Here is an 11,147-nt window from a genome sequence, read left to right on the forward strand (position 1 = left end):
TGGGGAGAACATGCTAGGAAACTTAGCAAAGGTCCGCTTAGTGAAGACAATGTATAATCACAGTTGTCCATCTATTTTAAAATTTGAAGTTAAAATAAATCAAATTTGAGACCACAGGCTGATGCAAAACATTTAAAATATACTGTACAGCCACTGAAAATTTCTGAAGCATAAGCACAAATAGTTTAAGAACTATCCAATTGTGACAACTTGTTAGTTAAAAAAATCCAATTACCAAGATTTTTGTCCCAGAGTAGTTGCAGAAAATTACACAATTAGAGCAATTTTTCTCAGCTGCTCCACTACAAAAAAATGCAAGTAATTATACAAAAATAGTGTAAAATACTTTTCACAACTGCAAGTTAGAATTTTGCTTCCTTTAGAAGAAATTCTGTTTTTCTTTTAGATAACCATCTCTACAAAAAAGTTGAAGAGAGGCAGCAGTGAAAAGAGAAAGCAATGGCTAAAAGAAGAATCAAGAACAAAGCAAAAAGGTGAGTGAAATACTAAAGGACTTGAGAGAAGCTGAGACATTTTAGAAAGACTGAAGAACTCAGCATTCTAATTACAAGTAAAAGAAGTTTGATGCAAAATTCTATTCTTCCTGCTGTTAGTAACACTGGAGTTAAGGGTTTTGAAGGGCTCCTTTGTCCTGTATGAAATTTTAATGCATTCAGGGATCTCAACGTCCACTTAACAATAGAGAGTCTTTTCTTTTGGGTCATTTGGTTCAGTTCTGCACAGCCAGGGAAACAGAAGTTTGAAAATTAAAGTTCAAAAATTATATGTTGAGGGACAAGCAGGTGGGGGTAATGGTTATATTGCTGGACTCCCACATGGTCGACCATGGTTTGAGTCCCAGACCCAGAGGCTTGAAACTCATGACAGGCACATGTGCATGTGTGCTCCAAATCCCGAGGAAAATCTCAAGGAGAATGGAGGAGAAGGGATTGCAGTGTGGGCATCCCCCCAGGGTTGTTGTTGGTGGTGATTTCTTGCTTTGTTTCTCTGTCTCTGTCTCTTTGGTGAGTGTGCCCTATAGCGAAAGTGTCTGTTAACAAAAAAAGAAAGAAAGAAAGAAGAAAGAAAATTATCTGTTGATTGGGTAGAGGCTAATTACTAATCAAATTTATTAAGGTATAGCTGAATGTTTATATCCACTCTATACTTAGATGACTTATTATCAGAAAGATGACTTATTATCAGAAATATTTATTGAGATTTTACTGAGTGTGTGCTACATATTTGGAAAACAGGCATTACTGATTCCACTCAGTTCCTGATCTGAGTTATCTAGTCAATGCCTGTGTTTTGAGCCCAGTAGGATATGGAAATCAAACTGTCATTAAGGCATATGTGAAGGATCTGGTCACAGTATCTCAGAGAAGAGTGATGTCCATTTGTTAAAAGTCATCTCAGTGCCTGTACCTTACATGTTGGAAGAAGATTTGTTATAAGAAACATTGATGGGATTGAGATTGTCTGCTGGGAACCAGTACACAGTGTGGGAGCTGTCCTACTCCCTTACCATCTACACAGTTAGCATTCTTGTGCTGTGATCCTGATTCCCTGATTATAGTTGATTGGTCTAAGAATGGGCACCTATGTCAGACTTGACTGGTTCAAGTTATTACCCCAGATTTTGGGTTTTGAGACTCAGGGAACTGTCATCTGCTTTAAATTATAAAACTCTAGAGTTATTAGTAATTATGTCTTTGCCATATGAATAAAACTTCAAGAGAAAAGAATAAATGCACCAGAGAAAAGCAGAGATAGGAGACAGAGACTTAATTTGATGATGTTCAGTCCTCACTGTAATTGTTTCTGGAGCCCAGCAGACAGAATCTGCATTTCCAGTCTTGATTATATCCTCTCAATATGTTTCTCCTCCATTTTTTCCCCCTCAAGCTTAAGCTGGTTTTCTACCTCTTGCAACTGAGAGTCATGACTAATGTTACAGCATTTCCCCAGATTCTCTAAAAAACATGGTAAAAGGAAGAAAGTGGAACAACCATTTACACAGGAAACATGTAAGAAATAAAAGCAAGGACACAAAAGTAATTGCAAAGTTTTGGTTTTCTTGCAATTCAGTGATTGTAAGAAAGGAATGGGGTCTTATGTGCCACTGCAATTAGGAAATCACCAGAAGAAATAAGACCAACTGAAGTGAAAATACACTGTGTATTGGAAAATGATATATTTTCTTACTACCTGTAGAGGATGACAGATCTGAGTTGAAATAGTAATTTAAACTATTTTCTCTATCATGTATATTGTAGGATATACTACAATAGACAACTTGTTAGTTGTCTTAGATGGCAAGAAACATTGACACACTCAGGCAACTAAACTAAAATACAGACAATAGGAGTTTTTTTTACTATTTTTTTTTAGATGTTTTTTGCTATAGGGCGCGTGCGCTTGCCAGACAGACAGAGAGAGAGACAGAGAGAGACAGAAAGAGAGAAATCACCCCCCAGGGGGGATGATCACGCCGCAATCCCTTTTCCTCCATTCTCCTCTCGGGATCTTGGGCACGTACACACACATGCTCGGTGTGAGTTTTAAGCCACTGGTTCCAGGACGCGAACCACGGTCGACTATGTGGGAGTCCAGCGACATAGCCATTATGCTAACTGCTGTCCCCCAGACAATAGGAGAGATCAGAGAAAATGGAGGGGACGATCCATTCCTTTGGACTGAAGAATTTGAGTTTCTAGACTGCCTGGGCTCGCTGAGAACCTTATGCAATAAATACAGAGAAGTCTTCACCACAGCATATTACTGGGAAATTTAGAACACCGAGGTCAATAAGAGAATCTTAAATATCTCCAGAGAGGAGGAAAAGAAATAGGTCATATACAAAGTAACAGGAATTGAGATTTCTGTTAGACTAGTGCCTTCAAAATTATTTCCAATCTAGAATTCTATATCCAACCTAACTATCAATCAAATAAATGTGTAGAGTAAATACATTTCAGATATGTAAGATCTCAGAAATGTAATTTCTGCACATTTTTTCTAAAGAAACTATTGAGTATGCCGTGATCACTAAAAGGGGGAAGTAAATGCAGAAAGCAGAATACATGGGAAAAGAGACTGAGAAAGCAAAAGGATCTGTAGGATACGAGTGATTCCAGGATGATAGCTGTCATATGGTTTGTTTAAAGGGCCACTATTCAATGTTGAAGCAGGTTCAAATTTTTTCCCTTAGTTCTGTGTCTGTAACTACCCTCCCCTCCAGAGTGAAAAGATAGACATAGTAAAAGTCAGTGAAACTGTATTAGTTATCTATTCCTGTGTAAAAAAATCTTAACACAAGTGTAATGCCTTGAAACAACATGCTTTATTATCTTACAATTTCTGCAGTTCAGGAGACCAGGACAGCTTGGCTGGGCCCTTTACTCAGAGTCTCTCAAGGCTATATACAGATGTTGGCCAAGGTGCGTTCTTTTCTAGAGCTTGAGGTCCAATGGAATTGTTGCCACCTCATGTGGTTATTGGCATATTTTAGCTCCTTGTATTTGTAGAATTATTATTTTGACCCTGACATGGACTTCTCTTAGTTCCGGGAGGCCACTTGCTTATCCTTATTATGTCATCCACTTACAGCATGGCAGCTTATTCAAGACTTGCAGGAGATTTTCTCACACTGATAAGATGAAGTCTTAGATAATGTAACCTAGTCAAGGGAGTGACTATCCCATGGCCTTGCCATATTCTATCATCTAGAAGCAAGTCACATGTTCTGTCTGCCCTCAAGGAGAGGGAAGTATATATGAGCATCACTCATTGGGGGTCCCTTAAGACTGTGTCTCCCACAAGAACTACTGATTTAACTGATGAAATACATAATGACGATGGCACATGTCTGAGATTAAGTGACAAGGCAATATAGAAATATATTCTCACAGGAATGGTCATACCTATATCTGATATTCTTTTAATTGACTCATTGTCAAGAGCCTCCAAATGGCTGCAATGCAGGGGAAAACAATCTATCCAGCTATGAGTAATTTCTTATACATATATATGTTTGTTCACTGAACATTATGTATGTGAGAATCACCACGTTGTTGAGTATGGTAGTAATTCACCCTTCTGTGTTGTCATATAAGATTCCATTCAATGGATATATTATTTTACCATTGATGAATTCTTTGTTTATAGGTTTTGGCTTTTATCAATACTGATGTTCTTAATACCTCTGAATGGGTTGTGGTTCACCTATATAATTTCTTTCTTTCTTTCTTTCTTTTTTGTGAGAGTTTTTTGAAACAGAGAAACAGAAAGTGAGAAATTACCTCCTGGGGTGATGACCACACTGTAGTTTCTTCTCCTCCATTTTCCTTTTGGGAATTTGGGCCAGCATGCACATGCACCTAGTGTGAGTTTTAAATCACTGGTTCCTGGACTTGAACTGCAGTCAACTACATGGGAGTCCAGCAATGTAACTATTACACCATCTTTTGGTCCCCCTACATAATTTCTTAATCTGATAATAAATTATCTATGAAGAACTTACAGTAAACATAGTATGTTTTTAAAATAACTAATTTATTAATTATGATTAATTTGCTATAGGGCATATACATTCACCAGAGAGAGGCAGAGAGAGAGAGAGAGAGAGAGAGAGAAAGATAGAGAGAGAGGAGAGAGAAAGCAAGCTGCCTGGTCTGGGATTTGAACTGTGGTAGGCAATATGGAAATCCAGTGCCTTAACCACCACGCCACCTGCTGGCCCAAACATAGTATGTTTACTGGTGAACTATTGAAAGACTTTCCTCCAAAATCAGGAATAAGATAAGGGTATATAGTGTAATAAACTTCAACATTTTACTAGAAATTCTATTCAATACAAATACCTCTTAAAAGATGAAAAAGTTTTAAGACTCAGGAAAAATAAAACTGTCATTTATAGACTACATGATTTGTATATAGAAAATTAAAAGTACAGATAAACTATTGCAATGAATAAATGATTTGAATTAGGTCAACATATAAAGTCAGCTATAATCAAGCTGACAACAATGAACAATTTTAGTTAAAATTGTTTAAGTATAAAAATATCAAATGCTTAGAAATCAATCAAAAGATATATATATATATATATATAAAACTACTATACAAAAACCCACAAAACATACTGAGACAAATTAAATGAGACCTAAATAAATTCAGGGATAAGCCATGTTTGGGTTTGATGATTTAATATTGTTAAGATGCCAGTTCTTACTATATTGATTTATAGATTCAATACAACTGCTATCAAAATCCTAGAAGGCTTCATTTGAGGAACTTGATAAGATGAATCTCGAGTTTATGTAAAAACTCACAAGGACATATACTACCAGATTTCAAGACATGTCGATAAACTACAGTAAATAAAATACTGTAAGATGATGTAAGAATGAGCAAATAGACCAACAGAATAAATATTGAGTAGAGAAATAGACTCATATGTGTATGGTCATGTGATTAAGACAAAGGTGCCTCTGCAATTTTGTGGGAGAAAAGAATGTCTTTGTAATAAAGGATATTAAGAAATTGATGTTCGTGTTGGGAAAAAAGTGAAAATCTACACCTACTCACACTATGCACAAAAATTAATTTAAGGTGGATCATAGATTTGATAGCAAAAGCTAAAACCATTAAACTTTTAAAACAAAATTTAAGAGAATATCTTCATGGTCTCAGGAGGTAGGCTAAGATTTCTTAGGACAAAATACAGTAATCTTGAAAAAATTAATAAATTATACTTCACTAAAATGAAAAACTTCCATTTATTAAAAATTATTATTAGGAGCATGGAAATGTAAGCCACAGATTAGGAGAAAATAACTGTAGCGTGGTGGTTTAGGTACTGGACTTCCATATAGCTGCCCACTGTTTGAGTCCTGGATCCAGTGGCTTGCTTTTTCACTTTCCATGTCTCTCTTTGGTCAAATTAAAATGATAATAATAATAACTAAAATTAAATAATTCCCTTTTTTTAAGAGAAGGTTACAAAACATACATACAATAAATGACTCACTTCTTTTTCATTTTTCTTAAGATTTTTGTTATAGGCCATATGCACTTGTCAGAGAGAGAGAGAGAGAAAGTGAGAAATCACCCCCCACCCCCAGGGGGCTGGCCATGTTGCAATCCCTTCTCCTCCATTCTCCTCTTAGGATTTTGAGCATGCACACACATGGTGCTTAGCGTGAGTTTCAGGCTACCGGGTCCAGGACTCAAACTGCAATTGATTACATAGGAGTCCAGTGACATAACCATTATGCCATCTGCTGGTCCCCCAAAGACTCATTTCTATAATGTAAAAGGAGCTCCTAAAATAAAAAAGGAGAAGACAGACAATCTAATAGGAAAATGAGAAAAGACTTGAACAGCCACTTCTTGAAGGAGCTACCTTAGAAACTGGTGAGCACATGTAGAAGACACTTTACATCATTACACACTAAAAAGATGTTTAACATAATCACAAATTATAACTATGAGGCCACTATACATTCACCAGAAGTACTAAAACAAATGAACGAATGATCATTCTAATTATTGGGGAGGCTGCAGAGATACTAGATGTTTTGTACACTGCTACTGGAAGTGTAAAATGTTAGGAAACCTAATGTGTAACATCTAATACAGCTGAATATATATATCAAAGTATTTTCAATTAAGCTAATTGAGGATTAATTTTTATCCATTAAATGGGTAATCCATAAATCTATTCAATGATTTGTAACTACTATAGTGTTGACCATACTCTATTAAACAAATACTTCTCTCAGGAATAGACTCATTTTTTCCATTACAAAATACAAATTTGACTTTAGTCATATTTTTGGCTTCAAATTTCGCAAGAGTGGGAATATGTATCTAGGTTGGTTTGTGCCTAAAGCTCATTTTATTATGGGTCTAAAATCTGGAACCCAACTCAATTAGCAAGGAAACAAGTGTAAAGACTTACATTGATTGGAGGAAATAAGTTAGACGTAGAAGGAGTTTTAAGAATTTATAGTTAAGGGAGCTTTGGTGATGATACTAAATGGCTATATCACTTCAGGAAATACAAAAAGATATCATCAAAAGTTTGAGGAATCTGGCCCAGAGTCCAAATAAATTGAAGTTCCTCATTTGTTAGTGATTTGATTATGGTAAAATCAGAGTGAAAATATAGAAAGATAAAAGATAACAAAAAGTAATAGAATATGGAAGACTCTGTTACTGTCTAATGAGTTTTCCTTGTCTCTTTTAAAACGGGTTGAGGGTCTGACAGGTGGTATGGTGGTTAAGACACTGGACTACCACATGACTAACTGTGGTTCGATTCCCAGACCTGGTGGCTCACTTACTCTCTCTCATATTTATATTTTGCAATTTTATATTTACCTTGCCTCTTTCACTCAAATAATATTCTGCCTCAATTTGAGTATTTGACAGGAATTTTAAGGGGACAAAGTTTATCACCACATTTAATACCTATTTTCTTTTAACCTTTGTGCATTCTCTTCTTACCTCGTGGTCCCCATTATCACCACATTTTCATTTCCACCCCCCCCCCATATGCAGGAAAAGATTTGGTAAATTATTGAAGGATATAACTTGGATGCGGAAGTCTAGGACAAGTAGATGGCATAATGGCTACTTTGCTGGCTCCCATGTAGCTGACCGCAGTTCAAGTCTTGAACTTGGCTGCTTAAAACTCATGCCAGGTGCATGTGGGTGAGTGCCCAAAATCCCTAGAGGAGACTGGAGAAGGGATTGCAGCATGGCCATTGCCCCTGGGGAAGTGACTTCTCACTTTCTGTCTCTCTGTGAGGACTCTCACCCTAAACCAAAAATTTCTCTAAAAATAAACCCAAAACCAACAACAACGAAAAAACTTGCATGTGATAATGCTTTAGGTATGCATCATTATAATTTGTATTCAGTTACTAATGGAACTGTAATTTGTATTCAGTTACATATAGAATAATAGGCTTAATTGAAGTATCTCTGGCAGATAAGGGTTTATTTTTCTCATATAGTGAGAGATCTGGAAGCCAATAGTTGATGGCTTTATCACAGAGGCTCAAGGTTTCAGATTATCTTGACTTTTCCCTTGTGATCCTAATATCACTGTGCTTGCTCCCACTGTTATCCGTTACATACAGGAGAAAGCAGGAAGGTCAGAAAAAAAAGTCAGCTAAGTCAGCATACCTTAAAGAACTGTTCTTTTTCTACTTCTTTCTTTCTTTTTTTTGGGAGAGGTTTTTGCTATAGGGTGTGTACACTGGCCAGAAAGACAGTGAGACAGAAAGTGAGAAATCACCCCCCAGGGGGATGGCCATACCACAATCCCTTTCCCTCCATTCTCCTATTGGATCTTGGGCATGCACGCACACATGCCCGGTGTGAGTTTCAGCTACTGGGTTGGGTACTCGAACTGCGGTCGACTACGTGGGAGTCCAGCGACATAGCCATTAAGCCACCTGCTGGTCCCTATTTCTTTATTTTTTTGGAGACTTTTTGCTATAGGGTACATGCACTCACTGGAGAGACAGAGATGGACAGAAAACTAAAAGTAACCCCCCTCCCCCATGGGGAATGGCCACTCCACATCCCTCTCCTCTAGTCTCCTCTTGGGTTTTTGGGCATACATGCACATGCACCCAGCATGAGTTTTAAGATTCGGGTCTGGTACTTGAACTGTGGTTGGCCTTGTGGGAGTCCAGTGCCTTAACCACTACAACTTCTGAGCCCCTTAAAAACTTTTCCAGAAGCCTTTCCTAATGACTCCTGCTATGTAGGTCAGAACTGTGTCACATAACTGCCTATGGCTATAAAGAAGGTTGGTTTCTTAATCTTTTACCTGGGCACATGGCCATCTAGAATATAACTGGAGTTTTGTTAGTATAAAGATAGGAAAAAAAATGGATATTGAGTATACAATCAGTTGTGGAAACATATATTTTCTTGTTTGTATTCTACTACGGGATCAAGCTTAAGGTCAAATTAATGAATCTCTCGCTGTGGAATTTTAGGTGTTGGCAAGGAAGTAGGAAGCACTGTTTGTGAGCAGTGCTTTTACTGGGATCTCTAAATTCTCATCATGGGGGCAAGAGCTTACTCTATTTCCACTTAAGGCTGGACTGTAATTTATCTATCTATCTATCTATCTATCTATCTATCTATCTATCTATCTATCTATTATATATACACAGACACACACATACTGTATGATTGAAAATGTGTGACCTGAACCTCTTTTATCATTGAGTGACTGCTTATGCTGCTTCAGCTCTGAAGGTGAGCGAGGCCTGGAGGAGGTGGGTAAAGAATGCTGGTGGAAACAAAGGGGGTGGCCCTGATTTCTGCTTTATATTCTGTGTGAGTCAAACATGGGTGGTGAGGGTGGGCCAGTTTTAGCAAAGGTTGAATCAAAAATATAACGGAAAAAAAAATCTCAATATTGAAAGAAACATCTAAATAGGTATCAGTAAATTTTTTGTAAACTGCAGCTTTCCTGAAGACTAAAGATGTACCACCACTGGAATGTTTGCAAAGAATACAGAGACTAGAACAAGCAGTGCTTTTTTTCTCCAGGAACTTCTGGACTCACCGGGGTTGCTCTCATGTTCCCACAGATTAGCTCTGGCAGTTCTTTGATGGAGTTTAGATGGACTGCAACTCTATAACTTTAGGAGCTGCAGTTCCACAGAGAGCTTTTCCACGACTAAATACACCCATGTCCATCACTTCAGATGGTACATTTGCTGCTACCTGGACACCACGAAAGCGGGAAATCTCCATGTTGTAAAAATGGATCATACCTGCTATGCCTCAAGGATGGAGATTCTTATCGCTGTATTTGTAAAGTGAGAAGGAAGTCTCATGTCAAGGCTTTTGCAGCATCTCATCTACCCAAATTATAGAGATTAATCTAATTATTTAATTTACTTATTTATATTTCCCAGAGGGTGCATGTACTTGCCAGAAAGAGACAGAGAGAAGGGATAGGGAGTAGTTGTGCTGCAGTGGAGTGTAGTCATGCCACGATCTCTTCTCCATTTCTCTAGCCTGCTGAAATTTTGGTCATGCACACATACACAGGTACCTCATGTGTTTTCCAAGCCATCAGGGCTGAGATCCAAGCTGCACATTTGGCCAGGTATGATCCGCTCCCTTAACCACCAGGCCTTGGGACAGCCAGAGACTAATATTGTTCTTTAAACTTACAAACATACCCCTTTACCACCAGTGTGAATCTAAGCCACCAGGTGGGCTATGTGTAGATAAGTTCTGGTATCATCCATTGTACTTTTGAATTGGTAATTAGGATCTGTTGCTGACTCTAACTTCTCTTCTTTTAGGAAGTTCCCCCCCTTTTTTTCTGGTCTCCATTGGACCAACTCACACATGTCTCTCTGTCTCTGTCTCTGTCTCTCTCTCTATCTGATCTGCAATGGTGTGCTAGGTTGAGGTTTATTTCAGTGGAGGATCCCTAGAAACTATAAACCAGGAGATATAAATAAGTATGCCTATGTGCCTATTATATTTAAAATGTAAAAAAATACTTAAAAACTAAAAGATAATTTTGTTTCAGAGCTGTTTTAGTTTGTTTAGGTGCTATAACAAAATTCCTTAGATTAGGTAATTTATAAATGACAGGAATAGTTCTAGAGGCTGAGAAGCCCCAGATTACTTCATGTCAGATTTGCTGTCTGATGAGAGCTGATTCTCTGCTTCATAGATGGTACCTTCTTGCTGGACGGTCACATAGCAGAAAGAGTGAACAAGTACCTCAGGTCTCTTTTATAAGGGCACTATAAGGGCCTTCCAACTGTTCTACCTCTGATACCATCACCTTGGTGGTTAGGGTTTCAATAAGTAAATAAGGCAAGGCACAAACATAGCAAGACTATACCATGTTTTCAATGGGATTTTGCCCCTGATTAATTGGCTTCTGGCCACTAAACATACACCATTAGCAAGACGAGGCCCTGGAAAGAAATAATTCATCTTGGTTACTCCAAGCAGGCATTTGTGTTGATGGTGGTGAATAAACACACTCAGTCTTTCTGAATAATTTGAAAAATGAAGAAGAGGGGAGAAATACCAATACTTTGGGAAATAAGAAAGGCAGATCAAGAACCAAGCTGCTTTCT

At 37.7% G+C, this 11,147-nt stretch overlaps 1 long non-coding RNA gene across 1 annotated transcript in view; it reads left to right on the forward strand.

Annotated features, from left to right (window-relative positions):
• Positions 1–410: 410 nt before the first annotated feature.
• The window catches only part of LOC102475363 (uncharacterized), a 142,367-nt gene continuing 131,630 nt past the window's right edge, over positions 411–11,147 (forward strand). Inside the window, exon 1 of the long non-coding RNA XR_334529.1 lies at positions 411–494. This is a non-coding gene — a long non-coding RNA (uncharacterized LOC102475363). The remainder of the gene's footprint in view (positions 495–11,147) is intronic.

This window comes from Tupaia chinensis, unplaced genomic scaffold (genome assembly GCF_000334495.1).
Source record: "Tupaia chinensis unplaced genomic scaffold, TupChi_1.0 Scaffold000232_1, whole genome shotgun sequence".
NCBI classification, from domain to species: domain Eukaryota; kingdom Metazoa; phylum Chordata; class Mammalia; order Scandentia; family Tupaiidae; genus Tupaia; species Tupaia belangeri.